Below are 14626 nucleotides of genomic sequence, written 5' to 3' on the forward strand. Positions count from 1 at the left end.
TCTGCCTTTGGCTGTTGGAGCAGTCTTTACAGCAAGCGTGGGCTTTTGCAGCTTGCCCCCCTGCTGCTCCTGGCCAGCAGACTTGCCTTTAGCCTTTGGTGAAGCTGTGCCAGCAAGCAACGCCTTGCTTTCCACTGGCGTGGGCTTTTGCAGCTTGCCCCCCTGCTTCTGGTCAGCAGACGTGCCTTTAGCCTTTGGTGAAGCTGTGCCAGCAAACAATGCTTTGTTTTTCTCTGACGCGGGCTCTTCACCCTCCCTCTGCTCCTGGCCATCTGCAGGTGTCTGCCTGTGGCTCTGTTTACCTTTGCCTTTCCGGCGTCTGCAAAGGCGATGGCCTTGGTTCTCACGAGAACCAGAGCTCTCAGCTGCCGACTCCTTGGCTCCCCCTGGAGGCTGGAATGCTGCCTGGGATGACGTGACGGTCAGCTCCCCCTGCAGCTTGCAACCGGTGCCCTCAGCATCCCTGCAATCACCCGCATTCTGGGAAACAGCTAGGACCTCCGATGCAGTCAAACTCTGGGCTGGGATTATTGGCTTGTGAGCTTTTTTTAAAGCAGACCACATTCCACGTGCAGTGGTGTTGCCAGCCAGCGTCTTAATTTCCTCAAGAGATACGGATAAGACTATTACATCAATCGCTTTCGAATTCTGGCCTTTCCATCTCTCTGTCAGAGGAACTGGGGGGGCTTCAGAAACAACATGCCACACCACAAACTGACGTAGCAAACTCTCACACCATTTTGCCCAGGTGTCATAATTCTGCCCATGTAACTTAGGGGATTCAGCATCTCCAGAAGCTTGGAAAAATTCCATTCCAGCTTTTGCTTTGAGCCGTGAGCCCTATGCCTTCAAAGACTCCTTATCTTGGCAGCCCATTAATCACGAAGCCTTTCTGGCTCGGCTCCCAGGCCAATTAATCTGCCGGAGATCAAAGGCTCTTTGCGAGGTAGAACAGAAAAAGCGTCCGTCCCTTTTGCTTTTCCCCCCTTCATACCTCTCAAACGCAGTCTGTTGCAGCTTTACTCTCCTGTAGGTGCCGTGAATCTGGGCCCATAACCTTGTTGTTGGGAATCTGCCAGGGAGATAACGTCCATCATGGCCCCCAAGCCGGAGTTCGGAGATTCCATTGGCCTCCCGTAGTCACGCAGATCCAACAGTTAGGGGCACAAAGCCTTAGAAATTCCTAGCCTGCATTCCTAGGCTGGTGCACCCTCTTTCAGCAGAAACACAGCCAAAAGCTTGCATCACAGAAGAGTATATTTACAGACTTTATTTAGCGTTTAACAGAACAAAAGAAAACACATCCATTCTCAGTCAGCGCCTCTGACCATCTGAAAACGAAAGGAATATCAAACCATAAACATCCTGTGATTAGGACATGCGCAGACTCTGTGAATCCCAAAGCCTGCTCCCTTTAAGGTGGAACGGAAATATCCTAACATAAAGATGCTTTTCTGGCAGTGGGACGAATGTCATGGCTAAAGTCTTGAGGGCAGAAACCAGAAAATTCCTTCCAGAACGTTCTGTTCTTTTCTGCTGAGGCAGCTGGATATATTATGATTTGCCTGAGAAGGGCTGGAAGGGCCCTGCCTTGCCTCTTTCCACCTGGCTTGGGGAGGGGTCTGACAGGCTTCACAAAGGCTGCAGCAGCTACTCAGCAGGGAGGACTCCTTTTTTTAATTGGTTTTAAGTTATATTTTATCTGTGTCATTTTAAGTGGTGGGGGTGTTTTAAATTTTGGTTTACGATTTGGTTTTTACTGTGTTGGGGTGGGATTAATGTCTAGATGGGGCTGGGGGTTCGTTCATTTTTAATATAATTGTGAATTGTTTTTCTTTTTGGTTCTTTGGTTTGCTGGGGTTTTTTCTATTGTTTTATATAGTTTGTATCTGGTTCTTAAGGGGAGAGGGTCAGGGCTGCTGGGGAGTGGGCCCCAGCCAATAGAATGGCTGGGGCAATTTCCACAGGTGAAGATGTCCTGAGACACCAGATCTCTGTGATCACAGGTAGGAGGAGGAGCTATGCTAAGACCAGACCACATCATTACCGAGGAGGCAGGTTTAGTTGTTCTCCGAAGACTATCTCTGCCTCCAGGTCTGGTCTTGACCGGATGGATATTGGAATCAACAAGGGAGACCCACATGACCTGAAGGTGTTGCTGTGCAATGCCAGGTCAATGATTCATAAGACCACTGCCATCCATGGCTTGATTGTGGATGGAGGACTTGACCTGGCATGTGTGACAGAGACTTGGTTGAATGAAGCAGATGCGCCTGTCCTTGCCGCTGCTCGTCCACTAGGTTTCTTGTACGCACAGCAACCCAGGTCATGTGGGCGGGGAGGGGGGGGGAAAGTGATTTTTAGGAAGTCATTAGTCTGCACCAGGCGTCCTATTGGGAAGACCCAGTTTTCTGAGTGCATGTTCTGGAAGCTGGGCAGTAGGGGCAGTACAGGATTCCTTATGGTGTACCGACCTCCCCGCTGCACCAGGGATTCCCTGCCTGAGCTGCTTCAGGTCGTGGCGGATATGCTCCTGGAGACACCTAGCTTGGTTGTCCTGGGGGATTTTAGCATCCATGTCAACACAACCTTACAAGAGGCTGCTCGGGGCATTGTGGAAAGCATGGGCTCCATGGGGCTATCCCTGAAAAAGTTTGGCCCAACTCATAGCCGCAGACATGCCTTAGACCTGGTGTTCACCTCTAGTGACATGGGTGAACTGACACCAAGTAAAAGTGAAACAAAAGAAGTGCCATGGTCAGATCACTTCCTGGTGCAAGTGGACTTCTCTGCGACCCTTCCCCTCTGCAGGGAGGTGGGAGCGATTTGGATAGTCCGCCCCCAAATGGTTTCCAGAGAGTGGTAGGGGATGTTTTATCCCATGTTGATGGCCTTTCAGCTGATTCCCTGGTGGCCCGCTGGAATGCGAAGTTAACCAGGGCTATTGACTGTCTGGCTCCAAAGCACCCTCTCCAATTGCATGAAGCCTGGACAGCCCCGTGGTTTTCCCCGGAGCTGAGGGGAATGAAACCATAGCTGAGAAGGCTAGAGCACTAGTGGTGGAAAACTCATTTTGAATCAGACTGGACACGGGTTAGAGCTCAACGACGAGCCTACCAAGTGGCGATAGCGACGGCGAAGAGGGCTTTCTTCACTGCCACTATTGCATCTGCAGAAAATAGGCGCAGGAGACTCTTTCAGGTTGTAGTGAAGTTGGGAAATTTTGGTATGTCAAAACGTTGGTTCACGCAGGTGTGAGGCATTGTGGGAGAGTTAAAACTGTGGCCTTCTGGGGAAGGGGTGTCTGGTCTCTTTAACTGTAAAACTCCCTGTCTTTAGAAGTGTGAATCAATTACATCCTGACTTTAGGCAGGATGGGATGTTATCTGATTTACAGATCCTGGCAGCTGGGGGCTTGAATGTGGATTGGGTGTGAAAAGGTACAAAAGGCTATCAAGTAATTTACAAGTCAAGAGCCTGGTACCTGTCAGAGAGAGCTGGGAACAGAGCGGGAGCCTTTTGATCTCAAGGCCTCTGAGTCTAAACAAAGTTCAGCTGTGCTGGTCTCCTGACAATCAAGAGATATTGTCTCATCATACAACCGTTGGTAAATTGGTAATTAACCTAAAGAAATGATTGGTCCCTAAACCTGTCCTCCACGTGGGGTTTTCAAGGATAAAGGTTTGGGGAATTCAGATGCAAATTGCAGAACATCTTGCCCTGCTGTTTCACCTGAGGGCGTTTGACCAGTGAAAGGACTTTGACTACTCGCTGTGCTTTGAACTGTTACTGTGTGAGTATGATTTTAGTTAGCTATATTTTTCAACGTTTTTATTTTCTGTTTGTAACCCTTTCAAGAACTGTGCAAACTTTTTGAGTGGCTTTTTCAATAAACCTGGAAAAGGACTTTTGCCTTTTGTATTTTGTGCCTTTGCTAGGAGAAGCTGAACTGGTGCCTTACCGTTTGGACACCTACCTGTTGAATTTCTGTCTGCGTCACGGTAAAGTGACTCAGGCCTGTGCAACCTGGTAAATATCGAAGGGGGGTTCTCCTCCTTGAACCCCATTTGAGGGTGGCCCAGGAAAGGAGGTGGTGGTAGCTTTACTGTTTGGGCTTGTGACTTGCAACACCTAGCGAACTCTCCCTCTTCCTGCCAGGTCCTGCCGGTGTCTAGAGCAGTGTTTCCCAACCGGTGTTCCACGGCACACTAGTGTGCCGCGAGAGATTGCCTGGTGTGCCGTGGGAGGGAGGCGGGCGAGTCGGGCGGCGAGAGTCGGGGCGGCGGCGGCGAGGATCCGCGTCGAGTCGGGGGCGGCTCCGCGGTGGTGGTGCCGAGGTTTCTCTCTCCATTCTCCCCTCACACACACACACAGGAAATAACACAGGATCAGCTGACAGGACCCGGCCAATGGGGCGGCGGTGGGGCAGCGCGCGCAAAAGGGAGGAGCGCGAGACAGCGGACAAGGAGGTGGCCGGCATGTCCGGGCAGCAGCAGCAACAGCAGCAGCAACTCCCGGCGACTGCGCCTCAAGCCCCGGGCAACCCTACTCCCTCACCGGCCTCGGCCGCCCTCCTGCTCCACCGCCGCCGCCTCCCCCGCCGCCGCCGGCTACCTCGGCCCCGCCGCCGCTCCCTCCTCCGCCCGCTATCGCCGCCACCACCACAACAGCCGCCGCCGGCTCAGCTGGGCCCATGCCTGCCGGGAGCGGCGGCGGCAGCAGCAGCAGCAGCAGCAGCGCCCCGGCGCCCTTCCCTCACGGCGGCGACCCGGCCCTGCAGTGGCGTAGCGTGGGGGGTGCAGGGGGGCCGGCCGCACCGGGCGCAACATCTGCGGGGGGCGCACTCGCAGCTCTCTGCCCCTCCCGAGGTACTATTTCTGGGTTAGCGGAGTCTGTAACCTGAAGCGTATGTAACCCGAGGTACCACTGTACTTCCAAGTCAGCGTGCAAGGGATTGCAGGACCGGCGGACTTGGCGGTGGGGGTGGTTGCTGGAGCCTTGTCTGTCCTTTCAGCCCCGCACCCACCGCAGACCCCTTCCTATGCCACTGGTAGCTAGGCGAGGCGGGGGGCACTGGGCGCCACACCTCGGTGCCTGCAGCGTGCCTGAGCCATGCGTCTGCGGGCGAACTGCCCGCAAGCTCCGCTCTGGCCTCTGCCCACCGCCTCAGCCTCCCTACAGCTGAGGGGGAGGCTGCAGCGAGGCTCCACGCAGCGCGCCCTGCCATGGCTCGCCCCCATGGCACTCGCCCCTGGCTGCAGGACGCGCGCGCCGCCCCGGGCCCCTGAGCGGCTAGCTGCGCCGCTGCGCTGAGCGCAAGGAATACGTCCTCTCCGAGTTCGGCGTCCTCTTCGTGGGCAGCGCGAACCGCATCTCCAGCTTCGGGTGGAACTTTGGCCAGGTAGGGGGAAGCCTTTGGGCGGGGGGGGGGGGGGCTGGAGACCGGGGTGGGGAGGGGTTAGGAGAGACGCTACCGGCGCCGTCCAGAAATGCCCAGAGCAACTGGAGCTCAGCTACACGCACACATGCGCCCTCCAAATCCCGTTTCCCACCCCTTTCTCAAAAGAAGAGAGAAAAAATGGGTCCTGGGTGTGAAACCAAAGGACCTTTCCAGCTCCTCCTCAATTCCAGGTGTGGATGGCAATGCCTCGTGTCTCCTCCCCCGCGACCAGAGCACACTTCCTAGGCTGGTTGGACGGTCCCTGGGGGTCTTCCGGTTGCCATATTTTGAAGAGCAAAAAACAGGACACATTTGTCGACTTCTGCTTTTAGCTATGGATCAGTGTCGTAGCGTGGGGGGTGCAGGGGGGGCCGGCCACACCGGGTGCAACATCTGGGGGTTAGTGTTAGGGGGCACAAATCCACGGGTTAGGGGGCGCAAATTACTTGCATTGCCCCGGGTGCTGACAACCCACGCTACGCCACTGCGGCCCTGAACGAGCAGGAGAAGGAGCTCAAGTGACGCTGCACGCTGATGTCACGGGGCTGTAATGGTGGTGTGCCTCGAGATTTTTTTCATCAAACAAGTGTGCCTTTGCCCAAAAAAAGGTTGGGAAACACTGGTCTAGAGGACTGGTCGGGGGGGGGGGGGAATAGTCCCCGCTATTACTACACAGGTGGTTCGCAATTTAACAGAACCACCTTTGACATCGGAGCCTGGCAAAGACTCCAAGATCTCCTGCAGTTTTTTGCAGATGAAATCGCTCAGATTCAGAGAGAGGTGGACTCCACTATGGGATCAGGACCAGGGTGAGAGAGTACTAGAGTCCTGTCTAGTCAAGCTGCATCGAATCAATTCAAATCTGTTACCTCCTAGGATGTGGACAGGCTGCTTGGATGAGTGAAACCAACCACCTGTCTCCTTGATCCTGGCTAATAAAAGTGATCTGGGAAGCCACTGACAGAGACCCACTGCTTCTTAACAAACATCTTTAGACCCGGCTTAGCTTCATGCCAACGCTGCCTTCTCTCTCCCTACCCCTACCCCTTTTCTTTTTGGCTCAGAGTCCTGCTCCCTCCATTTTATCATTCCCTTGGAGAAATGGAGAAAGAAAGAAAGAGAAAAGCAAGGAGCCACACAGGCGTCCGCCCCCCGCCGTCTGCAGCCGCTGGCAGGGAAGCGCCTCCTTCCCTGTCAACCAGCGGGGAAAGAAGCAAGCAGCAGTGTGCTGGTCCCGAGGGTTATCCATGCGGCTAGCTCCAAGTCCAGTCCAAGGTCGAGGGTGCAGTATGGAGGCAGTCCGTCAAAGCTGAAGCTGGGTCCAAGGCAGGGAGTCGGGTGAGGTCAGGAACTCTGGCAGAAGAGCAGGACAGGGTGCAGGCAGGAACAGGCTACCAACAACGTTGCTCCCGCAACTTGGGACTGGGGCTGGCTGGCTTTTATCTGCCCCGAGGCATAGGGCGGCCCCGGTCCACAGGTGACTTGCATCTCCTAGCCTGGAGGCGAGCACTCCTCCTGCAAGAACTTAGTTCCCTCTGCCTCTCTGCCCTGAGCCTCTGCAGCCCAGGAGAGGCTGGAGGGTTACCAGACCCAGAGGCAACCTCCTCTTCCCCTGATGGGGCTGGGAGAGGAGCACCTGCAGGCAGTGGGTCCTCCATCACCTCAGGAGCCAGAGCCGACTCAGCTGGTGCCTGCACCTGAGGATCCGGCACAGGTGAGGACCCTTCAGGCTCAAGCCCCAGCCCCGGCTCAGCTGGTTCTGGAGGCAGGGAGTCCTGTGCAGGCTGGGATTCCTCAGGTTCAGCCTCCGAGTCCGAATCCCAGGCCATCACAAGCAGCCTTGGAGGCAGGCGGGACGTGGTGAGAGCAAACAGCTACACACGGGCGCTCCAAATGTGTGTGTCCCCGCCCCTTGAAGCCGGCTGTGAGGTCCCTCCTCTCTCCAGCCTCTGCTGAGCCCAAACCAAAGGCACGTTCACGGTCCAAGGCAACACGTGCGTAGCTGGCCGGTGAGGTGTCCTCCCTGAGAAGAGGAGGAGGCAGAGCCATGGCCGGGCTCGAAGGTCAGTGTCCTGGAGTTTTGGGCTCGTGCTGACCTCTCCTCACCCTCCACCCCCACCCCCACCCCCACCCCGCCCCACTTCTCCTTTCCCACCAGGGCAACCGGTGGCAGCAGAAAGAACGTGGCAGCATTGTTCATCCGAAGCCACTGCTTTCTTTCGGGGCCGGGAGCGGGCACGTTGAACATTTTGTCTCCCCCCTCATGATGGCACCCAGGGCGGCTTGCCCCCACCCCACCCCCCCTTTCTCCACCACTGCCTGGTACCTGATCCTTCTCCAGTCTGGTCTACTAATCCTATTTTAAACATGCATGGAACCACACAATCATGGCATTTTGACGCTAAATTACTAACCAGCCCATTAGCTTTGGAAGCCATCTCCACAACCATCTCGGAACATTTTGAACCTATTGTAGATACAGATTTACCAGAAAAAAGGATGTGTGGTACTATGAAGCAGCAGTATGGCAGGAAAGAATAAGATATGTAAACAACATGAACAAACAGCAACATCCTTACATATTGAATTGAAACAATTAGAACAGCACCATAAACCAATTGGTTCTATAAATATTAGGAAGCAAATCAAAGTTACATGTCAGAAATCGGAAACTATAGATATTCATTTTTTTAAAAGAAATATTTATTAGAGTTTCCAATTTTTTACAAAACAAAAAGAAAAAAGCAAACATAAAAACATTAAAAACACATAAATTTCACCACTTATTTTCTCATAACTTATTTCCCCAACCTCCTCATACCTCCCCTTGTATATCCAGTTCAAATTATTTATACAGCAAATCCTTATCTCAAAGCATTACAGCTTAAAAAAAAAGAAAAAAGAAACACCTTATTTTTTCTCCAACATCTTAGATTGTTATAACTTTAAATTCTTGCTTACAAAAAGAAAACCATTTTATCATAATTACAGCTTGAAACCACTTAATTTCAATCCAACATCATTCAACATTCCTTAATTTTACAATATTTTTGTAAATAGTCCTTAAATTTTTTCCAATCTTCTTCCGCCGACTCTTCTCCCTGGTCACGGATTCTGCTAGTCATTTCTGCCAGTCCCATACAGTCAATCAGCTTCACCTGCCATTCTTCCAAAGTAGGTAGATCTTGTGTCTTCCAATGCTTTGCGATAAGTATTCTTGCTGCTGTTGTGGCATACATAAAGAAAGTTCTATCCTCCTTTGGCACCAATTGGCCGACCATGCCCAACAGAAAGGCCTCTGGTTTCTTCAAGAAAGTATTTTTAAATACCTTTTTCAATTCATTATATATAATCTCCCAGAAAGCCTTAATCCTAGGGCACGTCCACCAAAGGTGAAAGAATGTACCTTCAGTTTCTTTACATTTCCAACATTTGTTATCGGGCAAATGATAGATTTTTGCAAGCTTGACTGGGGTCATGTACCACCTATATATCATTTTCATAATATTTTCTCTCAAGGCATTACATGCCGTAAATTTCATTCCGGTGGTCCACAACTGTTCCCAGTCAGCAAACATAATATTATGTCCAACATCTTGTGCCCATTTAATCATAACAGATTTAACCGTTTCATCCTGTGCCAGCGACGAATGGCAGATTCCCTCCGAGCTTCGGAGGGAATCGGCTCCGCGGGGACAAATAACAAAAAGCCTGTTGTATCTGAAACAAAAATAAATATGGGAAAAGGAATCAAAATTTAAATTATTTGCCAATAATTTAGGCCACTACAAAGGCCACTACACTGTCTCCCTGCACCTCCAAATGCTCCCTCTAAGATGAGTGCAATGATAGGAGGGACTGCCAACTCCTCCAGCCCCCAACACTCACCCCGTGTTTATTTTTACTCCCCCCCCCCAGCCAAGTGCATAAAGCTGATTTCGTACAAATTAAGTTGTGAGTTGCCCATACAGATATTTGGAGAAACAGTAAAGAGGTGTTTTATGGGACCCAACTTCTGAGTCTGTTTCCTCCACAGACTTCCGTCAGCCTCCAGGTTGTACTACTGCCTACAGGTGTCATGGAACTCCTCCAGTGTCCAAAAGTCCCGCCATGTGGGTGGTAGACCATCTTGCAGATACATTCCACAGCGCTGACATGGAGCCTGGAACAGCTTCATGTAACTTCTTAACCAGGTCTTTAAAAGTCGGAAAGAAAAAGAAAGAAGGGAGGAAACTTAATATGGACACTCCCAAGGTCATCACTTATGTCAAGACCAATGATGCAGAGGATGGGAAATGTATCTTGGCTTGAGTCCAGAGAGAGGCAGACTTTAGAAGGAAGTATACCAAAAACCCACAAGGTCACAGTATAGCTGATAGTATATTTTATTGGAATGCCTGTCCTCTCTCAATAAGCAACAACATAAACAGAAATTCCTGCAGTGACAAGCAGGTATTTGATTTTTTTTATTTTTTTTTAATAATTTTTTTTATTGCTTTTTTTCCAAGGTAAGATACATCTTCAATAACACAACAAAAGCGGTTTTACAGAAAAAAGAAAAGATTATAAAAGAAAATTCACTTTTCCAAATTAATGTTCATAATCAACTGGACTTCCCCAAATCTTCCATCCCCTGCTTTCTTTTCAATAAAAATAAACAGCAATTTGATACCTTATTTTATGTGTTTTTGTGTTTTCATTTAGTTGTATAGTCTATAATTTATACTTTTTAAATTCATAACTTAGTTTCCCTCCTTTACCAATCTCAATACTGAAGCATGTTTTTCCCAAAAACTTAGCAAATTCTCAACATTCATATAACTTATAATGTTTTTGTAAATAGTCCTTAAATTTTTTCCAATCCTCTTCCACTGTCTCTTCTCCCAGATCTCGGATTCTGCCGGTCATTTCGGCTAATTCCATGTAGTCCATCAGCTGCGAATGCCATTCTTCCAGCGTGGGTAACTCCTGTGCCTTCCAATATTTGGCTATAAGAATTCTTGCTGCTGTAGTTGCATATAAAAAGAAAGTTCTATCTTTTTTTGACACTCTCTGGCCCACAATGCCCAGGAGGAAGGCCTCTGGTTTCTTCTGAAAGGTGTACTTAAACACCTTTTTCAACTCATTGTAAATCATTTCCCAAAAAGCCTTCACCCTCGGGCATGTCCACCAGAGGTGAAAAAATGTTCCTTCAGCCTCCTTACATTTCCAACATTTATTGTCAGACAGATGGTATATCTTTGCAAGTTTGACTGGGGTCATGTACCACCTGTATACCATTTTCATAATGTTTTCTTTTAAGGCACTACATGCCGTGAATTTCATACCGGTGGTCCATAACCTTTCCCAGTCTTCAGACATAATGTTGTACCCAATGTCTTGTGCCCATTTTATCATAGCTGATTTAACTGTCTCATCTTGAGTATTCCATTTCAGCAACAGGTTATACATTCTTGAAAGCACTTTCATCTTAGGTTCAAGTAATTCTGTCTCTAATTTTGATTTTTCCACCTGGAAACCAATTTTTTTATCCTTTTTAAAAATCTCTGAAATTTGGGCATAGTGAAACCAGTCTCGCACCTTTCCTTTCAATTTTTCAAAACTCTGCAACCTCCAAGTATCACCAACTCTTTCTATTATTTCACAGTATTTTACCCAGCCACTCTCCATGTTACGTAGTTTTATGGCCTTAGCCTCCGTCGGTGATAACCACCTCGGGGTCTTACTTTCGAGTAAGTCCTTGTATTTAGTCCAGACAATAAATAGAGCTTTCCTGACAATATGGTTTTTAAACAATTTATGAAACTTTATCTTGTCGTACCACAGGTATGCATGCCACCCAAAAGCATTGTTAAACCCTTCCAGATCTAGGACATCAGTGTTTTCTAACAAAAACCAATCCTTCATCCAGCAGAAGGATGCAGCTTCATAATACAGTCTTAAGTCCGGCAGGGCAAACCCCCCTCTTTCCTTTGCATCTGTTAGTATCTTAAATTTTATTCGGGGCTTTTTGCCCTGCCAAACAAACTTCGCAATGTCCTTCTGCCACTTTCCAAAACATTCCACTCTGTCCACGATCTGAAGGGTTTGAAACAGAAACAACATTCTTGGCAATACATTCATCTTAACTGCTGCAATTCTTCCCAACAAGGAAAGTTTCAATCTTGACCAAATTTCTAAATCCTTTTTAATTTCCGACCAACATTTTTCGTAATTATCTTTAAACAAATTCAGATTTCTCCCAGTCAAATTGACCCCCAGGTATTTCACCTTTGTTACCACATTTAATTCTGTTTCCTTCTGGAACCCATCTATTTCTGAAGGTGTCAAGTTTTTTGCCAGAACCTTAGTTTTATGTTTGTTCAACTTGAATCCCGCCACCCGACCAAATTCAGAAATTAATTCTAAAGCTCTTTTTGTGCTAGCTTCTGGCTCCTGTAATGTCAAAACCAAGTCATCTGCAAAAGCCTTCAGTTTATATTGTTTTTCTCCGACCTGTATTCCTTCCACCTGCTGGTCCTTCCTAATCAAGTTCAGCAACACCTCCAGGACAGAAATAAATAACAAGGGTGATAGGGGGCATCCCTGTCGTGTCCCTTTTTCAATTTTAAACTCCTCTGTCACCACATTGTTTACTATCAGTTTAGCTTTTTGCTCTGAATAAATTGCTTCAATACCATTTTGGAACGCCCTTCCCACTCCCATCCCTTCCAAATTTTTCTTCATAAATTTCCAAGATATATTATCAAAGGCTTTCTCGGCGTCTATAAAAATCAAAACTGCTTTCGTGTTCAAATTTGTCTGTAGTAACTCCAAAACATCGACAATGTTCCTGGTGTTATCAGACAAATGCCTGCCAGGAAGAAAGCCTGCTTGGTCTTTATGGATTATTTCATTTAAAACTTTTTTCAGTCTGTTTGCTAGAATGTCAGCAAAAATTTTGTAATCCACATTTAGGAGTGAGATGGGACGGTAGTTCCTTAGTTGAGTCTTTTCAGATTCCAGTTTTGGTATCAAAGTGATGAATGCCTCTTTCCACGATTCGGGTGCCCCCTTCCCTTCCATAATTTGGTTGCATACCTCCAATAATGGCTGGGCCAAATATTCTTTCAGTGTCTTATAGTATTTGGAGGTAAGTCCATCTGGACCTGGGGATTTGCCTAATTGCATATTCTGAATGGCACTTTCAATTTCCTGTTGTGTTATTTTGTAATTCAGGGCTGTCTGTTTATCTTGTGTTAATTTTTGCAGGCCATAGCTTTTTAGAAATTTGTTTATCTCAGTCTCTACTTGGGGTCCTTGAGTAAACAGTTTTTTAAAATATCTCTGGAAACACTTTCTGATATCTTCTGGTTTCTGAATACATTCTCCTTCTACCTCCAGATTGGTAACAAAGTTCAATTTCTGTCTCTTTTTCAGCTGCCATGCCAGTAGCTTCCCACATTTATTTGCAGATTCAAATGATCTTTGTTTCATCTGTTTAATTTTCCATTCGACTTCTTGATTTATCAATTTCGCATATTGTGCTTGATGGAATTTTATTTCTCTTAAAACTTCTTTTGATTTTGGGTTTAGTCTCAACTTTTTCTCTCCGTCTCTTATCTTCTCCAAGATCTTATCCTTTTTACCATTCCAGAGTTTTTTCTTAATAGTATTCTGTTGTATCAGAAACCCTCTCATAACAGCTTTACTCGCGTCCCAGATTGTTTTCTTTTCCACCGAAGTATTCAAATTTATTTCGAAATAATCTTTCAACGTTTTTTGGGCCTTCTTCACAATCTCCTGATCTCTAAGCAGGTAGTCATTCATTCTCCATCTGAAGGATCCAGCTGGTGTAAGTCTCAGGTCTATTTTCAAGGCGTTATGGTCGGAGCAGGTTTTAGGGCAGATCTCAACTTTTTTTGTCTTAGGTGCCAGTCCTCTAGATGTCCAAATTTGGTCGATTCTTGTCCACGATAGATGGGCCTCAGAAAAGAATGTTCCTTCTTTACCTAGAGGGTTCTTTGTCCTCCAGATATCAATCAAATCCATATTGTCTGTAAGTTCAAAGAAAGTCTTTGGAAGCCTGCCATCTTTGGTCAAATTCTGATTTTGTGACTTATCCATGTATGTAGAGACAACTCCATTCATATCACCCATCAAAATGATGTTAGTATAGTCAATATAGTCCAACATTATCTCATGCAGCTTCTTGTAAAATTCCGATTTTCCATCGTTTGGTGCGTAGATTCCTACTATCAAAAATTTTTCTCCTTGTGATTGTATTTCAATCGCCAAAATTCTTCCTTGTTCATCTTTAAAGACCAACTTTGGTGCTAGGCTCTCCTTTGCGTAAATCACTACTCCTCTTTTTTTAACCTTGTCTGATGAAATAAATTCTTGGCCTAGTCTCTTGTTAATTAACACTCTCCTGTGGAGCCTAGTCACATGTGTTTCTTGAAGGCAAATAACATCTAATTGTTCTTTTCTCAATATATGAAAAATCTTTTTCCTTTTCTCGGGAGAATTTGCGCCATGAATGTTCCAACTAAGGAGCTGCAGAGACATCTAGGGCTAATTTATTGGCCTGTAGGGGTGTCTCTTTTGTCGTTTTTGTCTGGAGGTGGAACCGGATTGAAACCAAACGAAGGAGGTGGCCAGGCTCCTGCTACTCCCTTCCGAAGGTCCTCCCCGTGGTCGTTTAGGAACTTTTCTTGCTCCTCTGCTGTTCTGATTCTTACCTTCTTCCCTTTCAAGGTAAAAGATAGTCCTTGAGGAAATTCCCACCTGTAAGGGATTGTGTTGCTTCTCAGTAAACTTGCCAAGTCTTTATATGTAGCTCTTAAATCCAGTAACTGTTTAGGTATGTCTCTGAAGATTTCTGCCGTCTTTCCCTGAATCACCAGTGAATTTTTAAAGTGCAGGCCGAGTATGTTATCTTTTTCTTGCTTAGATCTCAAAATGATCAAGCAATCTCTTGGTTTATCCTTCTTGGCCACTCTTCCCAATCTGAAGGCGGTGACTATTTTAAAGTCTTTCTCTTCAGCCAAACCCCAGAACTTGGATATTTCTGTTGTCAGAAAACTGATCAGGTCTTCTTTTTCTGTTTCTGGGATATTTCTAAGCCTGAGATTGCATTCCCTGTTTTTCAATTCCGCCATGGACAGGAACGCTTGCTGTTCAATAACCTGTCTGCTCAGTGGCCTT

The sequence above is a fragment of the Podarcis bocagei genome (assembly GCF_964188305.1).
Source record: "Podarcis bocagei genome assembly, chromosome: W".
Taxonomy (NCBI): Eukaryota; Metazoa; Chordata; class Lepidosauria; order Squamata; family Lacertidae; genus Podarcis; species Podarcis bocagei.